This window comes from Cryptomeria japonica, chromosome 2, assembly GCF_030272615.1.
Source record: "Cryptomeria japonica chromosome 2, Sugi_1.0, whole genome shotgun sequence".
Taxonomy (NCBI): domain Eukaryota; kingdom Viridiplantae; phylum Streptophyta; class Pinopsida; order Cupressales; family Cupressaceae; genus Cryptomeria; species Cryptomeria japonica.
In genome coordinates this window covers 500,629,652-500,647,719 of record NC_081406.1, presented here as the reverse complement: position 1 = coordinate 500,647,719, position 18,068 = coordinate 500,629,652, and positions in this window count along the sequence as shown.

Here is an 18,068-nt window from a genome sequence, read left to right as displayed (position 1 = left end):
CCGTCTAGGTCTTGGTTCTCCAAGGTTAGGGGTGACTTTTAGTAAGCCTAGGTTGGGAGGTGAGCCTCCATGGTCACAACACTAAGATTTTGTATTATAGGTTGCTTTGGGAAGGGATTGAAGGAAAAGCTTTGGAATTGATCCTATTGTGGTATCTTAGTTGCAGAAATTGAAGAGAAGAGTTTTATGTTGTATTATTTAAAAAAATAAAATGTAATTATATATTTAAGTCCTCATTTATTAGGCATGAGAGGCTAGTTGGGTATTTCACCCATTTGTAAAGTTGACATAATGTATTCAAGTATTTTGTTAAGATATGCATTCTTTTGTTAAGTTGTTATTGCAAAATAAAATATATATTTATGGGTTAAGCTTTCTATGGTTGAGATAAAATCTATTGCTTTTATTTCTTGAAAATAAAGAAAGACATTCTATCTCTTTATGCTGTATTTAACTAGGTGATATAGTTTTAAATGAAACTATGTTAATGCTACTGTCATTTATTTGAATTTGTCAATTTTTCTTTTTATAATGCAGGAAATTTAGATAGATAAGTAAGTTTATTTCAAAGAAAGCATGAATGTTAGTAAGCTAGAAATAACATTTAGTCCTAGTTATTTAGATCCTAATGTAGAATATGGCTTAAATAGACATTAGAAGTAAAATAGTTTTGCATTGTACATAATGATAATGTTTTATATGATTTTTTTGGGCATTATAGTTGTTGCTGTAATTTATTTATTTATGTCATTTTTCCTTTTAATAATGCAAAAAACAAATCTGGATAAATTAATCCACCTCTAAAGTTCACTATAGGTCAAAAGAAAAAAAAAAGAAATACATTTATTCTAATATTATATAATATGCTTAATGCTTATAGAAAAATAGGATTTAGACCAAAGGAAATATATCTTATTCATATTGCTAAGTTTAAAAAGAAATATGGATAGTTTAAAATGCCTTGTATTGTAGAAAATCTAATATATACATATTTGAATGGATCATATTTTAAATCTATTAAAAAAAAGAAGAAAAGAAATGTATATCCTTTTAAAGTTGCTAGTTTTTCCTTATTTATTTACCAGTCTTTTAAAAACCTCTGTATATTTTAATATATACATTTTAAAATGAGAATATATATATATATATATAGTTGTATCAGATAAAACCAAAAAAAAATATTAAACCAAAAAAAATTAACGCAGCAACCCTTACCCAGGGTCCCCTGCAGGCTCCTGGGTAGCATGGGACCTATGTGGACTGCAACCCGTAGGGGCGGCCGTGGCTGCCACTGCATGTCGCGTCCCGCAGGGACGCCGTGACGTCACTATGAGCCGCGACCCATAGTGGCACCCACAGTGCCGCTACGGGAGGCGCAACCCCCCTCCCCGCCACCAACTGTACGTTAAACCCCCACAGCCTTTGTTGAATCCGCCTCCTCTGCCGCCATAGACCCTGCTTAAACGCTCATACAAAAAAAAAAAAAAAAAAACCCTAACCCAATTTCGAGTTAGGGTAAAGGCAGATGGATAAAAGAAAGAGATTTAGATGAGAGTTTATAGTTTTAAATATAAAAGGATAAAGCAAACCCTAGTTAGGGTTATTTAAGAGGATATTCATAAAATAAGTAAAAAGAGGGGGGTGAGATTGCTTTTCAAACTTTGAATTGTGTTATCCTCATTTGGTTAAATTTTTAATATTTTATTTGTGGTTGACTTTTGTATTAGGAATTAAATTGTATACAATCATTTTATTTTCCATATTATGGGTAGGTTGTGATTGAAAAGTTTATTAAAGAAAAATTTAAATAGCATGTTTATCTAAATTAAGTTTAAAAAGTATTTCTAATGACAATATTTATTAAATTTGGGGAGTGATTAATTTATAGAGAAATAATGTACTCTTTGGGGTAAATTTATTAAAGAAGTTTATTAATGGAAATGTTATAAAGTTTAATGATTTAATTTAAACCTAGAGGTAACGCATATGTTGAATATTAAATATTTATATTAATAATTGGAGGATTAACATATTACGGCTTGTTTTAAGTTGTATAGATACTTTTTAGAAATTTTCATGATATTTATAATTAAATGGAAGAATTTAAATATAGGTTATTAAAAGTTTATTTGAAAGGGGACATTGTAGTGGAATTATATATATTCCTAAAATAAGAAAATGAACTTGATCTTGCGAACTTATTTAACCCAGGTGGAACCTTGTATTAAATAAATTGATTAACATATTAACGTTTGACACTCCAATTTTATTGTTGAATTAATTAATACTATTACATTAATTCGTATTATTAATTAATTAATAGATGCAGGATTTAATTAAATATAAAGGAAGGATGTAATAACGATGATGGAGGAAACTTGTTATTAGATAAATAATTGATATTGAATCAAGTAATTATATTTGGTCTATTTGGTAGAAGTTGATCTAATTAAGTATTAAAATTTCGCAACTGAAATGAAAGGGACATTTGAGTGAATTTATTATTGTCCTTATAAAATTTATTTGTTGCGCTTGATAATAGGAGATTATCGTAATTGATATGTAAGTAATATTCTATTTCTATCATCTAGGAGTTTTGTCTAAGCTTACGGCTTCTAATTTAATTTTATTTCATCAGCCACTAAGAAACCCATTTTAATATTAATTAAGATTTCGTTTGGGACAACTTGTTAAGTTGTCACAACTAATTAAGCATAGGTTGCATGTAATTAAGTGTTCAAAAAAAAGTTTGTTGTTTGTGTTTTTGCCCAAAAGTTTGGGCATGGTAGATGCAGCTATGGCAAGTGCATTGTGATGTGAGAAAAATTTAGAGCTTCCTTTGTTTGAGTGATCTGAAATTTCATTACTTATGTGCTAGGTAACAGAAGTTAAAGGCATTATTTTTCATTATTTTGGCCATGTTATGGATGTAGGCCAAACATTGCAATCCTTGAGGTTTCAAGTGAGAAATATATTAAATTTTTCAGAGGGTGCATGAACTCAAAAATGATGCAGATCATGAAATAAGATTGCATATAATATGTGTTAGTTAATGTCTTCCAACATTCCTCAACATTCGATGGAGTTATAGTCAAATATTTATGAAATGATTTTAATGTTGAAGTTTTCATGCCGCAGAGGCATTCATGAAAATTTCTAGGCTAAAATCTATACTGCAAGTCTAGACCATCACAACGATTGATAGGTTTTGAGATTAGGATGTTGTGTATGTAAGGAGAACATGTTTCTTTTGTTATTGGTGGGTTTAAATACAAGGATTTAAACTATGAAAGGCATTGGTTTGTGGAAGTCCAAAAGGTAAATACAAGTGTAACAACTTTGGGGCAGCAAAATAGTTTGTGGCAATGAATGCTCAAACCTGGAAACCGATTTATTTTATTAGTTAATGATCCTAGTACCATGGTGATTGGTTTGAATGTGTTGAGGTTGTGTTTATAGGGGAACAATTTTTTATTTAAGTATACCTATTAGTTATCAAGAAGAGGCTCAACATAAGATATGTGTGATGGTTGTTTGAATTAAAGTTTTCCATGAAGGGTGTTGAGAAAATGAAATTAAAAGAGAAGGTCAAAAGAGGTGAAATTTTTCACTCAAGTATTAGTCTAAAGGAAATCAAGGTACAAGTTAATTTCACTAGAGGGGGTGAACTACTTCCACAGAATAGTGCTACAATTGAATATTTGTCACTCAATTTTCATGGAACTGTGTTTGTGAAGGCAAAGATAAATCAAAGGAGGGATAATGATGTTTCGAGTGTATTTCTTACCCAGGTGAAATGCTTTTACCAAAAAATTCTATGTGGGTGGATAAAGGTAAAAATCTTGGTCACACGAATAAAGTGCATATAGGGTAAATGTATTTTCATAAAAGGATATTTTCGTGGGAAAGAGACTAGTAAGTGTAGAAGAGACAAATTCATTATTACAAATAAAAGAAATAATAATGCATACTTAAGGCAACTACAAAAAAGACAAAATTACTTGTTGAAGACAAAGTAAGAAAGGATGCAAATAAAAGAGCAAGAAAGCATTTTCATTTGTAAACAAATGGTGCAAATAAAAGGGAAATAAAGAGAAAGTGCTAGAACTTTTTTATATTGTCAACTGTCAAAGGGATGTCAGAGCAAGAAGAATATTTTAGTTGCAAGTGAAAGAATATAGATCAAGGGTAGAGATGAAACCAAGTGTTATTTTTTTGATGTATCTTTAGGGTTTCTCTTTTCTATCTTTTAATTCCTTTCTTCTCCTCATTTTGTAGGAATTCTGATGTAAATTTCTAAAGAATTCTTCCATGTATACGTCTAGAATTAGAGCATGTAGAATGAGATTTAAGCATCTAGAATGATATTTTAGCATGTAGTTGTTTTACTATTTTAAAATAGTTCTTTACTAGGGTGCAAAAATGTTTTGTGTTTTGTGCAATTGTCTCCTATATGTATGAACACCATTTTATGGAATAAATGATCAAGGACCTTCTATGTTTTCTTTGTAAATATTTTTGTAGTGTTTGTCTTGTTTTTTGCTTCTCTTCAAGGAAGAGATTAAACTGCTTCTGACAGGTCAAAGAAGTGGTGTTGTGTATTTGAAGGATGAAAAATAATGGCTACAACAAAACTAAAGTAGAAGATATTAGTGTTAGGCATTGATATTATGAACTCACTGTAATGTCCCTACTAGTTAGAGATCATTGCCCTGCAAAATAGATTGTTAGAATACAACACACACACACACACACACACACACACACACACACACACACACACACACACACACACATATATAACTAATCTAATTTGCAATTAAACTTCGATTACTTAATTAACACTAATCTCAATTCTTATTTAATAAAAAGGATACAAGTGCAGTACTGGGACATGTCCTTAGGTGGCTGTGAAGCTCGCCTTCTTGGAACCCATCTTGGTTCCAAGCCATATCAAGAAATCGAAGGTTAATTCGATTGCTATCTTGGATGTAATTTCTTACACCCAAGCCATACCAAGAAATCGAAGGTTAATTCGATTCCTTTCTTGGATGTAATTTCTTACACCCAAGCCATACCAGGAAATCAGGTTAATTCGATTCCTGTCTTGGATGCAATTTCTTACACCCAAGCCATACCAAGGAAGACCATCATATATGATCAATTCCTTGCCTTCAATGAAGCATCTCATCATCCAAGTCTACTAGAGAGGACTGGCCAGATCCATCTCTTCTTGGATGAAATTTGTCAACCAAGCCATAACATATATGCATATAGATACTCAGTATATACTACCTACCAAGGATTATCATAACCCCTGCATTAGACTAAGGGAATTTCTTCCCAATAGCCTCCATCATATAGCCACATCATTCATATTACATTCTACAATTCATTATCATTTTCATTCCATAATCTACATTTACATATTCCTATATTAACATGTGTTCAGTAACATATATTTAGAAAATATTCATTAACATGTTTTCAGGAAAATTCATTAACATATATTAATGACTATTCATTAACGTATATTCACAAATATTCATTAACATATATCTAGAACTATTCATTAACATGTATTAAAATATTCATTACTATATATGTGTGTGTGTGGCACACACGTCCACACACATATATATCCTCTATGAACCGCAGACATCAGTTACCTGTCACAGTTTGCAGTCTGCTGTTGAAGCTCCTAGACCATAGTTCACTTGCTATCCTCCCGTCTCCCTTCTTGTCGCATCACTTGTAATATCCCCTACTAAGTTTAGGCTTTTTTTAACCATAATTAATCCATCTTGACATACTTTGGCTTAAATTAAATTGATTAGGAGACATAACTATCTTTAACATGAATCCAATCAGTGATAACAAAGAACATAGGCTTCTTCCTGATATAATCTTAAACATTCTATCTGATTTATATACTAATATTTATTATTAATATACATATAGTTTTATATATATTTATATAAATTATTTATTCTTAGATATTATCATTATATTACTACAGATGCAGAACTTATAAAACATTATAATAATTATAATTATATTATTATTATCTAGATTTATATTACTATTAAATTCTGCATAGGAATGTTATCGGGCTTCAAATATGAAGCACATCCCTATGCATACCAGCTTGAAACAAATGTCACTTCCTGTAACTCAATAAAAATTATGTTCTAATCTGATCCATACCCCCCCCTCTATGAATGTTGGCAGGACTTACTTATATTTGCAATTCTCCAACAGGAGTGTATGTGTCTATTTCCTTTTGGGCTATCACACCCCTTTCCCATACAATTCTCAATTGCTCTTTATAATAATCAATTTCCTAATTATAATCTCACCCTTTCATAAGTAGTTGTTTATGATTTCTGTGAATAACTGACCATTAATGTTTTTATCGGTCAAGGTGCATAATGATCCTTATTATTATCATTAATGACAATGTTGATGTTAATCGTATTTACTTCCCTGTTTTGTGAGGACCCTCACTAAATACAAATAATAAATTGGTATCTCAATATCCTAATTATCATGGTATTTAGTGGTCTCCCTTTTAAGCATTCCCTTCCCTTACGGGTTATGGTCACTGAGTATATACTTTGATATTAAATTTGTATGTATCTCCAAATTTCTATCTTTTATGACTACTCATTTCATTAGTCAATTCTTTAATTTAATCACAATCTCTGGTTTGTATCTCTTTGACCAAACATTGAATCTTTGTTTATCCCTAGTATGTGTTATGGAATTGTTCCCGTTTTAGTGCTCCCTATCACTGCCAATAAACACTAAAGCTAATTATAACTGTTTATTGCTGAGGGGACAATCTTGACACCTGCAGTCTACTTTTAATAATTAAATTTATTTATTTATTATTATATTTGTTTCTAATTACATTGTTATTATGATAATGAATGTTTACTTATTAATTTATCATTGATCAATTCCAATTACACATTGTTATTCATCAAACATTTAAATATCACTATTTTATTAATATGTAATATTTATTTATAATATTTTCAAGTTATATAATATTAATTTACTTTATTTAAATATTTCAAGAAGAATTAATTTTTTTTAATAAATAAATAAATATTTAATGATTCCAAGTAATCATTTGTTGATAATTATTATATTAATTAATAATAGTTTCTTCATTTAGGTTATATATAATGATCAAGGAGGGGACATGACACTCACTAGCTTAGAGTTAATCTATTTGGGTAGAACATTTCCTTGTTGTAAGTTGACTATGTTACCCTAAGGAAGGTACTGGTCAAGGGTTGTATGCCCAGTTTTTCAGAATAAAAAATAACTCAGATAATATTTTATTTTCATGTTTTAGGAGTAGTTTAGTTTTGATTTCCATCCCAATCAGTGAGTTAATGGTGTTGAACCAAGACATATAGTCACATTCAAGGATAAATAATCTTTCCTTGGTATATATTCATTGAGATACATCTACTTAGTTTGCAATACTGAAAGTTAATGCCCCATGGATCATTAGTATTCCAAGTATACCCACCTAGGTTTTGTGGAGCTTGAAAGACAAAAGGTTGTCAACATTTGAGTTGAGACCTCATTCATTGGCTACTAACCCGAAGTTCTATAAATTGAGTTGAACAAATTCATAGGAATCCTTCAAACAATCAATTGGGTACTCCAATAGATTGGTGACTCTATTGGGGACAAGTTGAAGACTTTTTTTGTCAAATCTCACCATAGTCTCTAGTTAAAAGTTTTTCAACTTGGAAGGAGTTTTGTAGAAGCATATGTGAAGAAGATTTAGGTGACTCTATTGTTGAAGAGAAGACCTAGAATTATGAAATGCTTTGAATAGCTCCTTGCTATTCAAAGATTGTTCCTTTGTAAGGAGGTGACGAATTTATCTCAGAAGAAGCCGATGAAGAAAGCAAAGAAGTCTAGGTCTACAAGATTTGCAATCAAGAGAGAAGGTGACCAGTTGCTACAATTTTTTCTAGGTATTTTTCTTTTGGTTTGCTAAAGAGATTTTTTTAAAAACATGAATATTTAGGTCTAAAATGAGTTCCTTATTAAGTGTTAAAGCACTTAGGAGGGAAAAAGTTGTATTCAGTTTACATGCTTTTGTGTTGTAATGTTCAGTCATGATTTATACTGAGAGAAGTATGTAGTATTGTAATAGGCCTATTCAAAATGATATCAAGCCTAGTTTGAGTTATTATATGTATTATTCTTGCTTGAGGTCTTGTTGAAAAATAAAGGAGTTAGAAGATATGTAATTTTAGATTTCAAAGGAGAAATTTGTAAAGTCAAATAAAGATGTATCTGATGGTATGATGAAAGAATAAGGATCCAGTCAACTATTGAGAGGGGGTGGGGGGAATCAGTAGATAGAAAAATTGATAAAACTTCACCAATCTCAAAATCAATCTCTCAAAGTAAACTTAGAATTATCAATGCAATATCTCTGTCAAGATAAAAACTATCAAACTAAACTAGTTGACTATTACTATAGATAATAGTAATTAACTTGAAACTTATAATCATTCAAATACTTTTAGTGACATAAGTAATACTTTATTTCATATTGCTGTTGATTATCATGACTTATCAAAGTGGAATAAGTAGTTAATAAAATCAACCATAAAATCATAACCACAAAAACATTCACCACTTGACACAATATTTTTGACGTGGAAACCCAAATGGGAAAAACCACGATGAGATGGTACTCACAAGAAATTTTGAACTCTTCTAAAGTTCACCCTGTTAGGAGCCAAGTCTATTAAAGCTTTACAAAAAGTCTTGTTAAGAACTGATCCTATTAAGAACCACTCGGTTAAGGGATTGACTATAATGCCTTGTTAGAAGCAATACCCCATGAGGAGTAACCTTTCAAAAGGATTTGGAATCCAAGCTAATGGATCACCTTTTTAGAGGATTTGAATAACACCAAGCTTGTTAGAGCTTACTCAGTTAGGGGATTTAACTATTGTAATTGCTAGAAAATAATAGGAGTTTGCTGATCTGTTTGAATAACACTTCACTTGCTTGTTCAAATCCTTTTCATGCTCCTATCTACCTTTACTCAAACTGTAGATACATCATTTGGTTCGACAACCACACACTCAATTCAACTTTTCCAACACACTTAAAACTAAACAACTCATCGACCTTATAAAAAAATCAACTAGGTCGGTAACACAACAAAAACCTAATTCTCATAGAGATTACAAACAATTCGGTTCAAGTATGACCATTGGATTACATAGAAATCTCTACACATCATTCAGGAAATCCTCAACCGCTCCTTGATCACCACTTCATCGAACTCAGTAACTCATCATGCGCTTTGCATTACATGCAATATACTTGCTCATTCCCAAGACAAAAAGAAGTTACCTCAATGCACCAAAATTACTTTGAAAATCTCTTCATACAATTACCGCTCAATATCACATCATAAACCAATTAACCAATTCATGAAACTTAATCAGTTAGGGTTTATCAAAACAACAGGTAGGGTTTACCAGTTCAACTCTCCAATACTTAGCAATACCAGCTCACTCCATAAAATTTCCTACCGGTTACAGTTCCTTCACTTTAGCTCTTCATACCGGTTACAAAACATCATTACAATAATAACATTACCAATTAATTGACATCAATGACAACATAACATATCATTAATGCAATCTTCAAAGGCTTTGAGAAAGAGTGGGACAAAACAGGAGGAGGAAGAAATATCGGAGGACAAAAGAAAGGGCAAGAACAAAAAAAAAAAACAATAATAATTATAACAACCATCTGACTACCAAAAACACCAGAAGTAGACTAGGGGATGTGAGGGCTCAACACACATCACCTGGAAGATATTCAAATGCAAAGAAGAGGACCATGGAAACTAGCAAGAATCTAGCAAATGGTACTCAAAGAACCATCTTTGAAGTAGGTATTTCCAAAAAATCATGAAGATTATTTCCTGGAATATACAAGGATTGAATAATCCTCATAAACAAGATTTAATAAAAAGTACGAGTAGAGACAAAAACCTGGATATTATTTTGATTCAGGAAACCAAAATGTCTAGGGAGAAGGTTGAATGTCTGAAAATGTTTAGTAATGGGGGAGTTAGTGGTGGTAGTTCTGAAGGGGTGTCTAGGGGTATAGCTACTTTTTGGAATAATAATAATGTTAAGGGAGAGGTGTTGATTCAAGATAACAACTTGGCTTGTATTATATTTAAGCATTTGAAAGATGGTACTTCATGGGTCTTGACTAATGTGTATGCCCCTAACACCAAATCTAGTAGAAGTGTTTTCTAGAGAAACCTATCCTCACTTAGAAGTAAGTTTGCAGAAGATAGATAGATTATCATGGGGGATTTCAATACCCCTCTGAGAGAATATGAGAAGGGAGGGAGCCAAACCAATCTAGACAACATATTGGACTTGATGGAGTTCATTATTAACCTTGCTCTCAATGATCTTGACTTGCAAGGGGTTAAATACACTTGGACCAACAGAAGGAGTGGTGAAGACTTAATTCAGGCCAGGCCTGATAGAGCTTTAATCTCTCATGACTGGTTTAATTCCTACTTTTGTTCTTTATCTGCTCATATCAGGGCTGGGTCGGATCATTATCCCATATCTTTTACTGCTGATCCCAAGCAGGGAAGGAGGCATTTCCCTTATAGATTTGAAATAATGTGGACCAAACACCCGAACCTTGAAAGCAAAATCAAGGATTGGTGTCAGGTTAGAGTTGAAGGAAATGCTATGTATAAGGTGGTCAAAAAATTGAAGTTTGTGAAAGACAATGTTAAAAGATGGAATAAGGACTCCTTTGGGAACATTTTTGTCTCCAAATCCGCCATCCTCTTAGATCTGAAAGATATCCAAGATGAGATTCAAAATAAAGGCTACAACAATATCTCTAGAGAGGCTGAAGATGAGATTCTTATGAAATATCATGACATCATAGCCAAAGAAGAAACTTTTAGGAAATAGAGGTCGAGAAATATCTGGCTAAAGGAGGGGGATAGAAACACCAAATACTTTCACATGTCCACTTTGAAACACAAGGCTATCAAAAGGATTTCTCAGCTTAAAGTCAATGGCAGAACTATTGATGATGAAGATTCTATGAGGAAGACTGCCTTGGAAGAAACTTTTAGGAAATAGAGGTCAAGAAATATTTGGCTGAAGGAGGGGGATAGAAACACCAAATACTTTCACATGTCCACTTTGAAACACAAGGCTATCAAAAGGATTTCTCATCTTAAAGTCAATGGCAGAACTATTGATGATGAAGATTCTATGAGGAAGACTGCCCTGGAGTTCTTCTCCAATCTTTTGACTAAGTATCAAAACCTGTACCTTCAAGCTCAAAGGGACCTTATGAACTGCATCCCTTCTATCTTGGATGTTGATCAGAACTCCTATCTTACTGCTATCCCAACTAATGATGAGATTTTGAAAGCTATCAACTCTTTTGAAGGTAATAAGGCCCCGGGCCCGGATGGTTTCCCTATGTTATTTTTTCAAATGTATTGGCATATTGTTGGAAGGGATGTTTCCAGTGCTGTGAAAGAATTTTTTGGTGCTAGAATAATTTTAAAAGAATTGAATGGTACTTTCATTTCTCTTATTCCTAAGAAGATGGGAGTTGACTCCATGGATCTTTTTAGACCTATCAACCTCTGCAATTCTTTGTACAAGATTATCTCTAAAGTCTTGAACTCTAGAATTCTGACTTTGCTCCCATCTATCATATCTCCCCAGCAAAGTGGTTTTGTCCCTGGGAGGAAAATTTTGTACTCGATAATCACAGTCCATGAGAACATTCATTCTCTTTCTAGGGATAAAAAAGAAGGTTTCATTCTGAAGTTGGACTTATCTAAAGCCTATGATAGAGTTGACTGGGGCTTTATGCAGACTGTTCTTTCTGCCTTTGGATTTTATTCTAGAAGCATCAGTCTAATTATGCAATTGGTTTCCTCTACTTCTTTTTTTGTGTTGGTCAATGGGTCCCCTTCTCCCTTTTTCAAGTCCTCCAGGGGTCTCAGATAGGGGGGCCCTCTCTCCCCTGTTCTTTTCATAATCATGGCGGAATGCTTGGGCATATTTATTGGAAAACTAGTTGAGAAGGGAGAGTTTAGAGGGCTTAAACCTTCATCTCCTGACCAAGTTTTTTCTCATCAACAATTTGTGGATGACTCAATTATTATGGGGAATTCTTTTGTTAAAGATTCTAGAAGCTTAAAGAAAGATTTGGATAGATATGGGATTGCTACTGGTCAACTAATTAACTGGTCTAAAAGTTTTGTTTATTTCATAAACACTCTGGAGAGAAGACAAACAAAGATTAGTAACATTTTGGGTAGCCAAATTGGGAATCTCCCTACTTCCTATCTTGGGATCCCTTTATGTCAGGTGCCTCCTGATACCTTTTGGGAAGCTCTTGTGGATAAATTTCATAAGAAGTTAGCTGGATAGAAAGGCTCTTTTCTCAGCCAAGCGGGAAAGGTCTAGCTTCTGAAATTCACTCTTCAGAGTATCCCTCTCTATGCCATTAGTCTTTTTAGAATCCATGTTAAGTTTGCGGAGGCTATTGAAAAAATTCAAATAACCTTTCTTTGGACTGGGGCTGAGGAAAAGAAGAGAATGTATTTTATTGCATGGGATAAGGTGTGCAAACCTATAAGAAAAGGAGGCCTTGGTCTTAGAAGAATCAGAGATATGAATGAGTTTCTCATGGCTAACAAGATATGGAGAGGTTATAATTCTGAGGGAGAATGGAAATTGATATGGGATAATGAGTATAAAAGACAACTCCCTACCCTTCATAGTTTCCTTAAGGCTGAAGATATTCCAATTGGTTCCAACATCTGGAAAAATGTCACTTGAACTAGAGATATAATAGTCAAAGGAGTGAAATGGAAGGTGGGGAAAGGTAATTTCATTAAATTCTGGGAAGACACTTGGTTGGTAAACTCTCCCATTAGTGACAATCCTAATTGGGGCAAGTTTCAGGATTAGTGTAAGGAAAAATTTGGTACTACTGTGGCTGACTACTAGAATTTAGGCCAGTGGAAGGACTTATCCTCTATTGATCCTTCCCTTGAGCATTTGAATAAAATTATGAAGTCTATGGTGGTGATTGATAACAAGGACCAACTTATCTGGAAACTAATTACTAATGGTAAATTTTCTGTCTCCTCTCTTTATATTCAGCAATATTCTAGTTAGGAGAGTCCTTGCTGGGATAAGGCTTGGGTGAAAGGACTTATTCCAAAAATTAATATTTTTTTTGGATTGTCCTTCAAAATAAGATCCTGACGACTGACAATCTCAAAACTAGAGGTTTTTGTTTGCCTAGTATTTGTCATCTTTGTATGCAGAATGAGGGAACCATTAATCACATGTTTATCCATTGTTCATAGATAAGGCTTCAAAAGCTCAAATTATTTTTGAGAAAATCAAAAGACATATGGTGGAGAACCTCTGCATCACTGGTGGAATAATCAACCCTAAAGATCAAGGTGATAATATCATTTTCAAGAATTGGAGAATAAAGGGGAGTGACATCATACATGTTAATCCTAGAGAAGAGGCGAGATGGGAATGCTCCCCTCATGGATGGATGAAAATTAACTTCGATGGTGCTTCCAAGGGCAACCCTGGCAATGCAGGGTGCGGTGTGGTTTTAAGGGATGAAGGGGGAATATGCAAAGCTATCAAATGTATTCCTATAGGTAGTAAAACCAACCATGTTACCAAGGCCATTATTGCTTATCATGGCTTGGTTCTTGCTAAGGATTCCAAATGCACTAAAGTTTGGGTTGAAGGCGATTCTTTGAACATTATTAATTGCTTGAATAATGTTCTACCTCCCTCTTAGTCTATACACAATGCCATCAAAACTACGACAAAAATTAGTGAAACTTTTGAAATGTGTATTTTCACACATGTATATAGAGAAGCCAACAAGTGTGCTAACTGGGCTGCCAACCTGGCTTGCCATTCTACCAAAATCATTTCCCTTTATGGTGAGAGTAATCTCAAGTGTGAGGTGAAATCAATGACTGAATTGGACCATATCCAGATGAAGCAACGTGTCTTTGATAATCACAATTTCTAATGCCTTTTCCTCATTTTTCTATGATTGTTCACTACTACGGCGTGGCTTGTTTTATTATTAGTCATATCATATTTACTTTGCACGGATTCTGGGTGGTTCTTCATAACAACAACAACATTGTTAGGTTTCTTCACAGAGATCATAGAGAAAATAATAAAGCTGAGATAAGGAAGAATTGTGAAACTAAGGGTAATATGGGAGGTAATAAAAAGAGGTTTGAACCGGTTTCTTGCTCGGACTGGAAGAAAAAAAATGGAGTCTTGGAAATTCTTCAAGAGTGAGGCTTGAGTGTTTTTATGGAAAGGCTCTGTGGCAAAGACCCTACTATCACTAAGCATTTCATTAAAAACTGGAACAATGGTAATGCTCTTGTTGGTACCCAGATGAAGAAGGTGGACGAAGATGTCATTGTTGAAGCTACGGGTATGGTCAAAGAAGGTATTATATTTTACAGAGATCGAAGTGTGTCTAACAAGGTTGCATATAGGTTTCTAGTTACTGATAGAGAAAAAAAGGAAATTGGTGATGGTGGATAATCCATACCATTCCCCTAAGCATATTTGTAGGTCGTGGAGGTTTCTATTGTTTGTCATCATCAACTACATTACTCTAGACAAGAGATTCACAAGGGCTTATGGGCATCATTTTGTACTGCTTAATCACTTCTGTCATGGTGACAAGGCCAGTCTGCCTTACTATCTTGCTTTCTTTATGGATCATACTATTAGAGAAGTGTAGAAAGACTCTCAAAGAGAGCATGCCCTCCACTAGGGTTTAATGGTTTTAGTTTATAAGCTATTGAAGGGGAAAAATATTGAGAAACCCATTAGTAAAGGCAAAAAAATTAGGGATGATGATACTGAAAGTGAGAATAGTGGGTTCAATCTCTACTCTGAAACTGAAGGTGAGTATGAGGATTTCAGCAACAAGGGGAAGACCAAGGGAAAGAGCAAGGGGACTACTGTGGATTCCAACCTTTCAGACTCTAAGGACAAGTCTTTTGATGATAAATTCATAAAAAGAAAGAAGAGAAATGGTATGGGTAAGAAAACCCAAAAGACCAAGAAGACCCGTAAGGGGATAATCAAGGTGAAAAGGTAGATTTTTATTTCTTCTGATGAGGATACTGAGGTTGAAAAAATCAATAATAAGAAGGATAAAGAGGAAGATGAAATGCTGGATGGTGATCATGGGGAGAACCTAAACACACAAAGAATGTAGAATGAGGGTCAGGAGAACAACATGGGAAATCAAAATGACTGTCATGGTGACATTGGTAATGACAACATCAAGGGTTTTTGTGAGGTCATTAGCAAAATGGAAAAAGATATTAGTGACTTGAAGACTGACCTCAATGTGATAAATAATGCTACTATGGGTGAGAAGCCTCTATTTGAAAACATAAAAGAATTAATGGTTGCTATTAACAAGGCTGAAGCAATTGAGGCTATAGTTAGTAAAATTATGGAAATGGAAAAGAAGGCGAAGGAGCTAGAAGGGAACAAAGATGCTAAGGGTCTAAATACTAACTTGAATAATCTGGTCAATAGAGTGGATAGGATGGAGCTTACTATGAAGAGGATTGCCAAACAAAACTTCCAGATCCTTAAGGCCACTATTGACCATATTAACATCCTGATTAACAAATTTGAATAGATTAAAGGTAAGGAGGGTGATAAGGATTAGATGGAGAAGAAGGGTCATGAAAAAAGAATAAGGGCCAACACTCGGAAATAGGTTGATATCAAGGAAAAAGAGCTGGAAGAAATGAAAAATTCTGCGATCAATATGAAGAAGGTGGTGGTTCATGTTGAAGAACTTATGAGAAACATTTAGCTATCCTTGTGTTGTCTTTGTGCTTTCCTTTGGTTGTCTAGTGTCGCTTCCTTTGTCTTGTGTTCCCTTTTTGTTTTGGCTGGGAACTGTTCTATGTGTGGGTGATCAGGCACTGTTGTTTTTTGCCTCTTTTATGCTTTATCTTTCTCCTTCTTTGTAACAAGGTTTCGGGTTCCTTTCAAAAACCTATTTTTAATTAATCAAAACAATCTCCCCCTTTGACATTGATGGCGATACAAATATCAATACCATTGATTGCTGTGATTGTGAATAGGAATCCTATTTTACAATTTATTACCACTGTACTCTCCTTGTCTTTAGCTTGTCTTCAATTACTAGCTGGTTGTGCATGAAACAATTCTTCTCACAATAATCACATAGTTCTTCTCTGCCTTTGACAACAATGCCAAATAGAAAGTAAAACATGCAATGTAAAACTTCTCTGCAACATCAACAATTTGCAACTTGATGCTCCCCTTGTGGAATAACTCTACTTCTACACCAATCCTACTGTAAAATTTTGGAAGTAGCTTCGAGACTGATGTAATCTACATCATGCTCAATTTACCTCATGAAGGGGTACAATCCCTAGCTGACTTCTAAGATACTCAAAAGTAGTCTTAGACAGAGGTTTAGTAAAAATATCTAGAAGTTGCTCCTTGGTAGAAACATGCTCTAAGATCACATCTTTACTTTGCACTTTTTCCCTCAAGAAATGATACTTCAATTCAATGTGCTTGGTTCGTGTGTGCAAGGCAAGGATCTTTGAAATATTTATGGCACTGGTATTGTCACATAGATCTTTATAGGTTATGTAAACTTCATCTTAAAACCTTCCAAAATGTGTTTCATCTAGATAGCCTGGGTACAATTCATATAAGCTGCAACATACTAAGCTTTAGCTTTAGACTGTGAAATACAACTCTTCTTTTTACTACTCCATGAAACAAGTCTTCCTCTAAGAAATAATGCTCCACCGGTTGTGCTTTTCTAGTCATCAACATTACTTTCCTAGTCTGCATCTGTGTACACCTTCAAATCAAAGTTTCCTCCATATGGATACCATAATCCATAGTGAACAATACCTTTCAAATATCTGAAAATCCTCTTGGTTGCTATCAAATGTGTTTCCTTCAGATTCTTCTGAAATATTGCAACTAGATCAACTGCATGAGCTATATCCAGTCTGCTATGAACACATAGTGTAATTTTCCAATCACAGATATGTACTCTTTCTCATAAACAGATGTGGCCTCATCTTCCTTAGACAACTTACAACCTATAACCATTAGTGTTCCAATTGGTTTACAGTCACTCATACCAAATGTCTTTAATACCTTTTTCATATACTTACACTATGTGATGAAAATGCCACTCTTCATTTGTTGTATTTGAAAACCTATGAAATTTTTTATCTCCCCCTTTAGAGATATTTCAAACCCACTTTTCATTTCATTTGCAAAATTATTGCTCATGTCATCATTTCCTCCAAATATGATATCATCTACAAATACTTCACTATCCAATATTTTATCTCCTTCAGATTTGAGATAAATGTTGCTATCTTCACTGGTTCTCTGAAATCCTATCTTCATTAGGTATGAATGAAGCCTTTCATACCATGCTCTCGATGCTTTCTTTAATTCATATAGTGCCTTGTGCAACTTACAAACCATGTCCTTCTTGTCAGTTAAAGCATAACCATCTAGCTTCTCAATCTATACTTCCTCTTCAAGTATTCCATTAAAAAATGTAGACTTTACATCCATCTGGTATACTTTGAATCCTTTATGAGCTGCAAAAGCCAGTAAAGTTCTGACACCTTCTAATCTAGCCACTAGTGCAAAAGTATCACCATAATCTTCTCCTTCTTCTTGTGCATAACCTTTGCAAACTAATATAGCCTTGTTGCGAACTACAACACCATCTTCATTCAACTTGTTCCTAAAAACCCACTTAGTACCTATTACATTTTTATTTACCGGTCAGGGTACTAGAGTCCATGTGTTGTTCTTCTCATTTTGTTCAAGCTCCTCCTCCATAGCTTTAGCCCAATGATCATCGCCAAATGCTTCCTTAGTAGTTCT